At 42.4% G+C, this 10,000-nt stretch overlaps 1 protein-coding gene across 5 annotated transcripts in view; it reads right to left on the bottom strand.

Moving 5' to 3' along the window:
* The window catches only part of rreb1a (ras responsive element binding protein 1a), a 59,535-nt gene that overhangs the window by 28,605 nt on the left and 20,930 nt on the right, over positions 1-10,000 (bottom strand). For 2 of the 5 annotated variants that reach the window (XM_051385715.1, XM_051385716.1), the window contains exon 2: positions 6,442-6,540. The exons of 2 other annotated variants lie outside the window; for them this stretch is intronic. The gene's annotated coding sequence lies outside the window, so the exon portion shown is untranslated. Of the gene's footprint in view, positions 1-5,203; positions 5,387-6,441; positions 6,541-10,000 lie in introns of those variants that run through there. One more of the 5 variants, XM_051385717.1, reaches the window with a different exon arrangement.

Here is a 10,000-nt window from a genome sequence, read left to right as displayed (position 1 = left end):
TAACTCCATCCCCTCCTCTTCCTCTCTGCTGTCTCGTTGGCGTGAAGTTAAAAAGCGTCACTCACGCCCTGTTTAACTTTAACCGTTAATATAATGTTGGTACAGCTGTTTATCTCCAGAGAGCAAAAGGCTGTAAACATGTTTGTTTCTGCTGTTGGACAGTTTAACATGGAGCCAGCCTCTAGTGGCCGTTACAGGAACTGCAGCTTGTTTTTGATTCATTTACAGACAAAGTGCAAAAAAGGGATCTTAAGAAAGTAAAATAAAAGCTTTGTTTCTGGGAAATTAGTCTTATTTTTTATCATTAAACTCAACTCTGTCTGTCTGTCTGTCTGCCTGTCTGCCTGCCTGCCTGCCTGCCTGCCTGCCTGTCTCCTCTCCATCATCCAGAACAACAAGAGAAATCAACAGACGTATAAAACGGATCAATGTGGGTTCGTTACAAATAATTAAGATAAAGAGCAGCTGCATACATTCAAATGAGAACAGGAAGCAGAAAAAAACTGTTGCCATGGTTACCTGAAACTACCTGAAACCGTAATTAAAACTGTGTCTGAACGATTAGTCGATCAATCGATAAATATTTTGATCTGATTTCACTCTATCGGTAATTTAAGCTGAGGGTTTTTTTCAGCTTCTCAAATGTGAATATTTGCTGGTTTCTTCTCAGTTGTTCATTAAATTAATTAAAATACATTTATTTAAATTGCACATGAGCTCTTTTTAAAAAATGAAAAATCTTTATTAAATAATTGATTGTTGGAGTAAATAAATTGTAGAAATAAAGAATATGAGGAACTTAATAAGATAAAAGATATAAAAAAGGAGGTAAAAACAGAGAAACTGTTTTTGGGATGTAAATCAAAAACCCGACGTCGGTTTCTATTAAATAACTCGATTTAGCGACGCAGTTCCCGCCTCGTTTTGTTGCCCTCGGTGACCCCGAGGTCAACGACTTCACAGCGTGAAGCTCCTGCTGTTTGTGGCACCTGTGTGAAGATGTAACCCAGTGGCAGTCGGAGGAGGAGGAGGAGGGATGAAGAGATGGATGAATGTGTGGGATGGAGGGTGAGCTGAAAGGTTTCCCGTCACCTGAGCCCCATAAATCCTCTCCCTCCCTCCTTTTATCTGACAATGACAGCTGGGACATAAAGTCTCAGCAGGGACGAGCTTCAAGTTTCTATCACTTCACTACAGATAATAACGGGATCCACAGACGCTGCTCGATCTCTGGACGTCATAAATAAAACGGAGTATTCTGCAATAACTGCTGAGTTAGCTCGCTACATGTAGCCTCCTGTATTGTGCTAGAAGGCTACGTAGCATACGTAATGCTAACTAATCTATAGATTGTCAATTACCTGATCGATCAGTATGTTGACAACATTAATCTAAAATTCTAAATCTAATTTTAATCAATTAATTTGAATCACCCACTTAGTAGCATCGTTTGTGATGCTAGTAGCTTTTAAAGCTAGCTTATTGTGTTGCACTTAGCATTTTAGCATGTTAGCAGTTAGCATACTCAATACTCTGTACACTGTGTAGAAAGTCAGGGTGTCATTTTAGGCATATTTGGTTTAGTTAAACAGTTGTTTGTTTAGCTTAGCATTTTCTGTTTATCAAATAATTACTTACTAAGCGAGAGTGTAACATGAATTTATAAGAGTTGTAATAAGAGTTGTAATAAGAGTTGTAAGAGTTGTAATAAGAGTTGTAATAAGAGTAGTAAGAGTTGTAATAAGAGTAGTAAGAGTTGTAATAAGAGTAGTAAGAGTTGTAATAAGAGTTGTAATAAGAGTTGTAATAAGAGTAATAAGAGTTATAATAAGAGTTGTAAGAGTTATAATAAGAGCTGTAAGAGTTATAATAAGAGTTGTAAAAAGAGTAATAAGTTATAATAAGAGTTGTAATAAGAGTTATAATAAGAGTTGTAATAAGAGTAATAAGAGTTATAATAAGAGCTGTAATAAGAGTAATAAGAGTTGCAATAAGAGTTGCAATAAGAGATATAATAAGAGTTATAAGAGATATAATAAGAGTTATAATAAGAGTTGTAATAAGAGTTATAATAAGATTTGTAATAAGAGCTGTAAGAGTTATAATAAGAGTTGCAATAAGAGTTGCAATAAGAGTTGTAATAAGAGTTATAAGAGTTGTAATAAGAGTTATAAGAGTTATAATAAGAGTTGTAAGAGTTATAATAAGAGTTGTAATAAGAGTTGTAATAAGAGTAGTAAGAGTTGTAATAAGAGTAGTAATAAGAGTTGTAATAAGAGTAGTAAGAGTTGTAATAAGAGTAGTAAGAGTTGTAATAAGAGTAGTAAGAGTTGTAATAAGAGTTGTAATAAGAGTAATAAGAGTTATAATAAGAGTTGTAAGAGTTATAATAAGAGCTGTAAGAGTTATAATAAGAGTTGTAAAAAGAGTAATAAGTTATAATAAGAGTTGTAATAAGAGTTGTAATAAGAGTTATAATAAGAGTTGTAAGAGTTATAATAAGAGTTGTAATAAGAGTTGTAATAAGAGTTGTAATAAGAGTTATAATAAGAGTTGTAATAAGAGTAATAAGAGTTATAATAAGAGTTGTAATAAGAGTAATAAGAGTTGCAATAAGAGTTGCAATAAGAGATATAATAAGAGTTATAAGAGATATAATAAGAGTTATAATAAGAGTTGTAATAAGAGTTATAATAAGATTTGTAATAAGAGCTGTAAGAGTTATAATAAGAGTTGCAATAAGAGTTGCAATAAGAGTTGTAATAAGAGTTGTAATAAGAGTTATAAGAGTTATAATAAGAGTTGTAAGAGTTGTAATAAGAGTTGTAATAAGAGTTATAATAAAAGGTGCAATAAGAGTTGTAATAAGAGTTATAATAAGAGTTGTAATAAGAGTAATAAGAGTTATAATAAGAGCTGTAATAAGAGTAATAAGAGTTATAATAAGAGTTGTAATAAGAGTAATAAGAGTTATAATAAGAGTTATAATAAGAGCTGTAATAAGAGTAATAAGAGTTATAATAAGAGTTGTAATAAGAGTAATAAGAGTTATAATAAGAGCTGTAATAAGAGTAATAAGAGTTATAATAAGAGTTGCAATAAGAGTTGTAATAAGAGTTGTAAGAGTTATAATAAGAGTTGTAAGAGTTGTAATAAGAGTTGTAAGAGTAATAATAAGAGTTGTAATAAGAGTTGTAATAAGAGTTATAATAAGAGTTATAATAAGAGTAATAAGAGTTGTAATAAGAGTTAGGCGTGGCATTGTTAGCCTGTGGACAAGTTAAATTGACTCTTTATTGATTATCTCTCTGTGTTTAACTCATCCTACGTTACTGTTGTAAGCTAGCCAGCGTTAGCAGCACGAGTAGCCAGCTAGCATCATTAACTGCCCCACGGGGCAGAGAGCCAGAGGCAAACTGACACAACTGACACCTGCTGCAGAAAGCAAACAGCCCCAACTCGCTCTCCTCTTCCTGCTTTCAACTCTTCCTCATTTCTTTTCCTTTAACCGTCTTATATTTATATCGCTCTCTTTTAGCGAGGCGGTGTCGGCTAACAGTCTGTGTTTAGCTTCAGAGACACGAGGTGAGGGATGGAGGGATGTATGGGGTAGATAGAGGAGGGAGGGGGAGGAGGAGGGAGGGAGGAGGGAGGGGGGAGGAGGGAGGGAGGGAGGAGGGAGGAGGGAGGGGGAGGGAGGATCCGGTGACCATATGTTGGCTATTTATTACCTCCTCCTAACTGTCGCTCTCCCTCCATCGCTCCATCTATCTCTCTATTCATGGGTGTTAGCATCTAAAGCTAATTAGCATCTGAAGCTAATTAGCTTCAGATGCTAATTAGCCGGCTGGACCAACTTTTACATCCTGTTTCCTAAAATGGCAGCTTACACACAGTTTCTTCTTTTCACACAACGGCCAAAAGTCTGTGGACATCTTAACATCACAGTGTGAAGAGGGTAGAGCATCAACGCCCCCCCCACCACACACACACACACACACACACACACACACACACACACACACACACACACACAGCACATCAAAATGGCTGCACGTGATCAATCCTTCTGCAAATGAACGCTTAAATACGTCACAATTAAACTGATGCTGCTGTTTATTTATTTATTAAACTCGACTGCAGAAACTGAAAGAACCCCCCCCCCGGCCCCCCCTTTATCTCTGGTCTCTTTCTGTTTCTGTGTCTCGACCACAACAGGAAGCTCACACTCACGGGAGTCACAAGAGAGTGCTTTGCTGCTTCCCCATGTGCGAGTGTGTTCAGAGCGAGAGAGATTGATGGGCATTCTCGCTCCCTTTCTCACTGAACCCCCCCCCACACACACACACACACACACACACACACACACCACCATCTAACACTCAGCTGCCATACCCATCCTCCACTGCTCCCTCCTTCCTCCGCTCCCCTCGCTGCAGTACTTTGCCCTAACTTGTTAACACAGAGCGTCCGCGGGCAAACACAGCGCTTTCTTCTCCACACGCTGCACTGTGGCACCTGGCTGCACATTGTCCAATAAAGCCCGAACTCGTGTTTGTGTACGGAGCGAACTGCACCGGGACATCGTCACAGTGAAACAGGAACACAGAGTTGTGTCTGAAACTGTTTAAAACCAGATCAAACCCAACTTTTAGCTTCAAACTCTGCAGCAAACAACGTTTATTCATACAAATGTAAAAACATGAGCCGGCAACCGAGTCACCGAGTAAAGCTCTAGAGTGGGTCTTTGTGCAGTGATCAGTGAGGCCAGAGATATCGGCCCTCAGGAAGACGCCACTCAGAGTTCAGGATGAGTCATCAACAACTTTTTATCGTTTTTCAGGAAACTTTAAAATAGCCTTAAAAACCTGTGAATAAAAGTCTTTCTGTCCGTCCTCCTTTCTTTCTTTTGTTCAACTTCTGTTGTAAGAATAAACGCTGCATGAGTGACTCTCCCTCTGCTCATCCTCTCTCCTCCCTCTCGTCTTCCTCCTCCTCCCCCCCCTTCTCTCTCTCTTGCATCATCTTGTCTTTCAGGCTCTCCCCTGCTCTGTGTGTGTGTGTGTGTGTGTGTGTGTGCAGTGCTGTCCCACACACACACACACACACACACACACACACACACACAGAGTGGAGTTTAGACCCGATGTGATAAAGTGTTGAGATAGCATCGACGGTGTGTCAGCTCTACTGTACGGCATACCAGAGCCAGGGAGGCAGAGGGGGGAGGGGGGCGTCTCAGCCAACCACCGAACAGCCTCACTGTGGAAAATGTCTGCCAGCTCTCGGCCAATCAGGACGCAGATTCCTCTACTCGCTCCGTCACTCTCAGATGAACAAACACACACACTCACACATTCATCCCGTCTGTGTGTTAATGCCCCATCTCATCTCTCTTCACTCCGTACTTTATGTACTTTGTGTATTATCCTAGTTTTAAGTGTAATACTTTTTATTTGATAAAACATCCAGATACTTTCGGATTTCTACCAACTCAGGATGCACTCGGAGCCAAAAGTCACAACTGAAGGACGGACAGTGTTTCCTAACGACTGATTCAAATCACCGTCTCAATAAAACAAACAAACACATTAAAAGATCATGTAAATCTCTCCAATAAAACATCGCTCTGAACCGCTGCTCGGTCCCACAGACACAAATACAAACCTCATTAAAATCCAGGTAATAAACAATAAAATACAAGAGCTTTAACGGGGGCAGGGTGAGCGCAGAGGAACCCCCCAAACGGAACCAGTAGGCAGCAACAGGCACAGTGATGAAGAGCTGAAGAGCAAGAAGCTTTCTCACATCCTCTAAGGCGGGCGGTCACATGACCAGCAGGCAGCCAGGAAGCGGCAGGTGATGTTTACAGGTGTGTGTGTGTGTGTGCGTTGAAGCTGATGGAAGACGGCTCAAGGATGAAAAAGGGGGCCAAAGGGAATGACGGCCATGCTGCTGAACGATGGAGGAGAATGAGGAAGAACGAAAGAGGGGATGTACGGAAGCCCGTTGCCGCCGACGTGACGAAAAATAAAAGGATTCTGTAAAGTCATTATAACGAGAAACTCTCTTAAAATATAGAAATATAAATATAGAGTCACATCTTAAGTTATGTTAGAAAAACAAGAGACAATGACCGAGCCAGTCTACGTCAGCTGTTGGCTGCTTTGAGCATTAGCTAACTCAAGATAGAAACTATAGATGTTGCTTTTATGTGTTTTACATTTTGAGAACGTTTCTCATTATAATGAAGCTTTGGTTCTTGGCGGTTAAGGGCTTCCATAGGATGGCGTGGCGCGATATATCGTAAGCGAGGGATGAAAGACAGACAGATGGACAGATATGAAGAAGCACGGCAGGCAGAGCGAGGAGGTGTGTGTCCGACAGCCGGCAGGAGGGATGGATGGAGGGATGAATGAAAGGAGGGAGGAGCATATTTACCCGTCCTTTTCGTAAAGCAACGTTCGCTCGCTCGTGTCTCGGGGCGGGGCGGGAGGGGGGCGGGGTTTGTTGTGTGTGTGTCTGCAACCACTGCTCACACTGCAGGGGGAGAGCACAGAGAGACAGTCAGTGACACACAATATACACTGCAGTATGCAGATACACACATTGTTCTACACACAAATACATATATGATGTGCACATTCATAGTTCAGGCACCGGGGTAAATAAGTCCAATAGTTGCCCCCAGAAGAGAAAAACTCAGTAACAAACTGTACTTAGGAATAGAAACATGATTTAAACGGACTCGAGACAAAGAACATAAACACACCACACACACACACACACACACACACACACACACACACACACACAGGCTTTAGAGTACAGAGGTCAGTGTGTGTTCCCGATGATACGATCAGTCCTGTCAGATAAGAGTCGCTGCACAGACACACAAACTGAACTGTGCAGGCCCAGATTGAGTCAGAGAGAGATACCTGCTATCTGCTGTATGTGGACCAGCGTCAGATAACAGGGAGACATCGACTGCATGTGGGACAGCTCACAGAAAGACGAGTGAGGGAGGAAAAAGAGACATCAGGTGGAAGTGATACAGCCACAAGCCCATAAAGACTACTTCACAATAGTTTTACACACACAGTTCAACACTGTTGAGAAACGTATGGAAGCAGTTCCTCTAACGGCCACTAGAGGCTCCAGCAGTGAGTCAGTCTCCATAAGGCCTCATAGTGACCATGTTTACAGCCTGTTGGGCTCAGATACACTGAATAGGTTAAAAACCTTCATTCACACAATACAGTCATTTTTTATATATAAACAGACTGTACATTGAAAACCACCATCATAGTGTTCATGTGGTATTTTTGTCTCTTTTGATGGTAAAAACTTAAAAATATGGATTAAAACTTAAATCAACAGTACTAATAAAGAACAATATTAAGCAGTACTACATATGGATGCTACTGTAACTCAGAGCTTTGTGGGGGGGGATTACACGTCATGTTGTCGTCTTTATGGTGTGTGTGTATATATAAAAGTATATATAAGTATATATAAAAGTATATATAAGTATATCTTGTTTGGTGACACGTATCTAAAAAAGGCAAATGTGGAATTTAAAGAGGAATAAAAATGTCTGCTTGGTGAGCCTGCTGTTAAATAAACAGGTGAAAAAGAAGGAACTAAAAGGTGATGTTGGGCGTAAACAGAAGCTAAGCTGAGCTAAAGACGGCGTGGAGCTCCTGATGCAGACGGGATGAACAGGACGGGGGGGGGGGTAATCTGCTACTGTTAGACGGGGCAGAGTGAGGGGGGGGAGGAGGGATGGAAGGATGGAGGGAGGAATCTGACGGGGAGGGAAATAATGAAGGGTGAAGGATGGATGAGAGGATGCAACAGGCAGAGGAAGAATTACAGATGGACGGATGAGGAGGAAAGAGAGAGGGGGGGATGGAGGCAGAGAGAGAGATTAAGAGCTTAGAGGGTTGGTAAGACTAATTAGGAGGCAACTAAGGATGGACAGAGAGAGGAGGAGAGAGATGAAGAGGAGAGGTGATGGAAAAAGAGCCAGACAACCAGCTGACACACACACAGGGTCTGTGGATGGAGGAGGTGTAAGCTGATACAGGGAGGTGCCACAGCTCCCACCTCAGCCGGGTTTATCACCATGTTCTCCCCGCAGCACACAAAGCTCCCGCTAAGCCAGCAGCTAATGAGCTAGCCCCGCTAACGCACTGTAGCTCTGCTACACACACAGCCGGCGGCATTGTTTCTAGCTTTGTGGCGCTAAACAGCTCCAGATGCAGCTTAAAGCCCAGAGAAAGAGTGTGTGTGTGTGTGTGTGTGTGTGTGTGTGTGTGTGTGTGTGTGTGTGTGTGTGTGTGTGTGTGTGTGTGCTAGCAGGTTTCAATGTGATGCTACGTCCTCAGCTAATTAATGTTAAATAAAAACACTAAAACAGAAAAGTATCAAAATGAATGTTGACAGCATGTGTTAGCAGTGTTAGCAGTTAGCAGTGCTGGTCAGTGTGTTACAGTAACTGGTGTGTGCTGGTCAGTGTGTTACAGTAACTGGTGTGTGCTGGTCAGTGTGTTACAGTAACTGGTGTGTGCTGGTCAGTGTGTGCTGGTCAGTGTGTTACAGTAACTGGTGTGTGCTGGTCAGTGTGTGCTGGTCAGTGTGTTACAGTAACTGGTGTGTGCTGGTCAGTGTGTTACAGTAACTGGGCTGACTGGATGAACCTGAGAGCAGCTTGTGGATGAAAAGATGATTCCAACTGTGAAAGCAGGCCAGCGGCCATCAGAGGGCCTGTTACACTCTGACGGTAAAAATAACTCGCCGAGCAGGATGAGGAATGTGTGTGTGTGTGTGTGTGTTCAAGAATGCTGCACTGCCTTTGGTTGACAGGCACAAACAAGTGTAGAGAGCCTGGAGGAGAGGCGAGAGAGGAGAGAGTGTATATTGACACTCACTATGTGTCCTAAGACGAGTCTGCAGGAGTCTTTAAGTTTCATCAGGGAGGATGATGAAGAGGAAGAGGAAGAGGAGAATAAAGAGACTTCGGGCTGCGTTCACACACTCACACTGAATCTGACCGACACACACTTTCATTTTCTATCAATACGATCCATCAGAAGTCACGTGACCTTTACATCACTCTGGAGCTACTTTCTGTAAGGGACACACACACACACACACACACACACACACACACACACACACACACACACACACACACACACACACACACACACACACACACACACACACACACACACACACACACACACACACACACACACACTTTTACAGGAAACAGGGCGTGTCTTACAGCTGCAGAGTTTCACAATCCACACTGATACAGCATGGATGCAGCGGGGCAAGCAAGCTCCAACTGAATGGAGCAGAGAGAGAGAGAGAGAGAGAGAGAGAGAGAGAGAGAGAGAGAGAGAGAGAGAGAGAGTGAGAGAGAGAGTGTGTGAGAGAGAGAGAGAGTGTGTAGAGAGAGAGAGAGAGAGAGAGAGAAAATGCTGACTGTAAAAAGAAAAAGGAAGTGAGAGAAGAAGGAAAACACAAGAAAGAAGTGTCAGAGCTTTCAGAGAGAGAGAGAGAGAGAGAGAGAGAGAGAGAGAGAGAGAGAGAGAGAGAGAGAGAGAGAGAGAGAATCCAGTCAGACCAGACGAGCAGCTTCACTGTTGATCACTAAACTCTGCCCTGATTGGCCGGCTGCCCGCCACCCTCCCTGTAACCTCACAGCTGATTGGTCGTTGAAGCTGCGGCCCTGGCACAGCGCCCGACGTCTGCCTCAAGGACACCTACTCACCCCCCTCCCTCCCTCTCTCTCCCTCTCTCTCCCTCTGTCTGTTCTTTTATTGCTCGCTCTGTTTTTCCCACTGTGTGAGCATCCTTATCAACACACACACACACACACACACACACACGTCAGTACACGCAGTTATTGGTTAACTTTCTGTTCATGTCCGATCATGTGTTGACTGACACCTACAACAGTTTCCCATATAAACTTCCAGAAGCTGAA

The sequence above is a fragment of the Dicentrarchus labrax genome, unplaced genomic scaffold (genome assembly GCF_905237075.1).
Source record: "Dicentrarchus labrax unplaced genomic scaffold, dlabrax2021, whole genome shotgun sequence".
In the NCBI taxonomy this organism is placed as follows: Eukaryota; Metazoa; Chordata; class Actinopteri; family Moronidae; genus Dicentrarchus; species Dicentrarchus labrax.
Note: the sequence above shows the minus strand (reverse complement) of the source record. Positions and strands in the feature narration are given on the sequence as shown.